Source organism: Erythranthe guttata, chromosome 10, assembly GCF_056151865.1.
Source record: "Erythranthe guttata isolate IM_541 chromosome 10, IM_541, whole genome shotgun sequence".
Lineage (NCBI taxonomy): Eukaryota > Viridiplantae > Streptophyta > Magnoliopsida > Lamiales > Phrymaceae > Erythranthe > Erythranthe guttata.
In genome coordinates this window covers 9,914,968-9,918,434 of record NC_142542.1, presented here as the reverse complement: position 1 = coordinate 9,918,434, position 3,467 = coordinate 9,914,968, and positions in this window count along the sequence as shown.

Below are 3,467 nucleotides of genomic sequence, written 5' to 3'. Positions count from 1 at the left end.
ATAGCTACATTTTAGCAAAAACTTAGACAACGGCCGGGGGTAAAAATGAAAATACGGCCCTCCCGGTAGTAACGGCCTCACGATAAACAAACTATGGAACAATTTGGTGGAGACGGGAACTTGTGCAACTTCCGCTCGATGGCAAAAACCGAGGAAATATAGGTGGGCATTGGGAAATAGTTGACTAATAAAAATACCGGCGCCTCGGCATATTTCTACAAGAAGGGGATTGAGTGGTAGAGTCCTTCCAACCATGAGAGGGCCGCCACAGAAGGTAAGGAAGCCAACCGATGGAGCATAACACCTATCACCCTTGGCCGGCATTCTAATTTCCACATCTCCAACGACCCCAAGGCAAGCACGAATCTCCGTCAACTTATCCATGGCAAACAAAGTGTCAAAGTCTAACTCCTCCAAGAGCTCCCGAACAAGTCTCTCACTCGGCCCAATGGCCTCATCCGACGTCACCTTTGGCAACTCCAACTCATTCAAACTACTCCCATCATCACTACGCTCTATCCCCACATCAACCAACTCCAATGATTCCACCGACGGTGACCGCGACAGAGTAGGTACGAACAGTGAGCGCCAACCATCCATTCGGATGAAATGTTGTCGAACGATTTTTCCCTTCGAGTAATCTGATCTAAGGACATGAACGCCGTCGCCCTAATATGAGAGAAACGGGCCTATAGGCTCGGGTTCTTTGTTTTACACCGTCACCTTGTGCCTTTTTAATTTTCGCAAGTTGTGATTTGTTCTGAACACATCAATCTTTCAAAACCACGCCCAATGCTCTGGGTCTTCCAAATCAATTTAGGATCAACAACGTTGGCCGCACCACTAGCCTCTGCCGCGGGACCCGAACCCCTTGAACCCGACAGCTCCCGGGCCGGTAAAGTCTCGACCCAACGACTCACGGCCCACGAAGCTAGGAACCGACGGCTCCCGGCCCACGAGGCTTGAAACCGACAGCTCTCGGCCCACGACGCCCAAACCCGACTGCTCCCGGTCCACGACTCTTAGACCCGATGGCTCCCGGCCCACTACTCTCGGACCCGACAGCTCCCGGACCACGACGTCCGGACCCAAGGACTCTCGGCCCACTAAGCTTCGCCCCAAACACCCCCGCCCCGACACCTTTAGACCCGAAGGAGTTCGACTCAACATTCCCCGCCCCGTTGCATTTTGGCCTAAAGGGCTACGAACCGGTTCCCTTCGATATATATATATATATATATATATATATATATATATATATATATATATATATATTAGGGAAAATGAGATTTTTCCTTTGAAGTGTGAATCGAACGAAGATCGAGAAGATGGCTAGCTGTTTTTCCCACTCCTACTGATCCAACCTATTTTCTGATCTGAAATTACAGGCATGTTCCAACTTCAATATCTCCATGGTTATTGACTGCATCACCAATCTGTTGTGTGGTATTCTAGAACAATGACTCTGAAAGCTTCTATCAAAATTTCACATCCATCCGATCATTGTCTGATTTATGACGAATTTTCTCGCTGGACTGTGCAGAAAATTCGAGAGCAGTTTTTTCAGAATTGCCTTCTCACATTATCGGTTCGTGGCGGCGCGTGAAGGCAACCCTAATGGCGGCGTTGGTGGAACAAGAATCTTCCTCGTCTTAATTTCCACCTCGTATATTCAATCTACTATCCACGCAGCACTAGATACGTGATAGGCTAAGTACAACGAAGAAAACGAGGACTCAATGGGATACGAATTCTATTCTGTCAAGTAAGCAAAGACGTTTGTTTCGAGAAATGCCACATTTTTAGAAAGGGAGTTTCTATCCGATAGAAAAGGCAGCATGATAGAACTTGAAGTAGTTCAAGAACCGCAAAGTGAAGTTCAAGCACAAGAACAAGTAATCGAATCAATACAACAATCCACTAATATACCTCATAAACCTTCAGTGCATAGATCCGAAAGAGTTCGGAAAATGCCTGATAGGTTATTCTTCCTCGAAAATGATGAAGATCATGTTGATCTTGGACAAGATCCAAGAACATACAATGAGGCCGTATCGGATGCGGACATGGGACATTGGCTAACTGCCATGAAATCCGAAATGGACTCCATGTACTCCAACAAGGTGTGGACCGTGGTAGATCCACCTAAGGGAATAGGTCTCATAGGCTGCAAGTGGATCTATAAGAAGAAAATTGGAGTAGATAGAAAGGTATCGACCTATAAAGCTAGATTGGTAGCGAAAGGATATACTCAAATGCAAGGTGTTGACTATGAGGAAACCTTTTCACCAGTCGCGATGCTGAAGTCCATTAGGATTTTGCTGGCCATAGCTGCGTGGTACGACTACGAGATATGGCAAATGGATGTGAAGACCGCATTCCTTAATGGAGACATTGAGGAATAAATTTACATGGCGCAGCCGGAAGGCTTCATATCTACTGGAAGTTAGCAAAAGGTTTGCAAACTCCAGCGATCCATTTATGGATTGAAACAAGCATCCCATAGTTGGAACATTAGGTTCGACTCAACTATCAAAGAGTTTGATTTTGAGAAGAACCCGGAGGAACCTTGTGTATACAAGAAGGTTAGTGGGAGGGTAGTGATATTTTTGGTGCTTTATGTTGATGACATTCTTCTCATTGGGAATGACGTTGGAATGTTGCAACAAACGAAAGCATGGTTATCCACAATTTTCTCAATGAAGGATTTAGGAGAAGCATCTTACGTATTAGGAATACGGATCTATAGAGATAGAGCAAGAAAGATGCTTGGCTTATCCCAAAGCCTGTACATAGACACCGTTATGAAACGATTTAGAATGGAAGAATCCAAGAAGGGATTCTTGACAATGTCCCATGGGGTTCGTCTCTCGAAATCCATGTGTCCTCAGACACCTAGTGAAATCGAGGAGATGAAAAGGACGTCTTATGCTTCTGCCATATGAAGCATAATGTATGGCATGCTGTGTACAAGACCCGATACTGCGTATGTTGTGAGTGTCACAAGCCGATATCAATCTAACCCCGGTCCAGCTCACTAGAAGGCCGTGAAAGATATCCTCAAGTACTTGCGAAGGACTAAGGATATATTTTTCGTCTACGGGGGTGCCGAGTTAAAATTAGAGGGCTTTACCGACTCTAGTTTTCAATCAGATGTGGATGACTCAAAGTCGAACTCGGGATTTATATTCACGCTTAATGGTGGTGCCGTGTGTTGGAAGAGTTCCAAGAAAAGCACAATGGCCGATTCCACTACCGAAGCTGAATACATTGCAGCGTCCGAAGCTGCAAAACAAGGGACTTGGATAAGGAAATTCATCCAAGAGTTGGGTGTCATTTCTAATGCTAATGATCCAGTACCGTTGTACTGTGATAACACCGGAGCCGTGGCGCAAGCTAAGGAGCCGAGATCTCATGAGAAGTCCAAGCATATTCAGAGGTAGTATCATGTGATCCGAGAGATCATT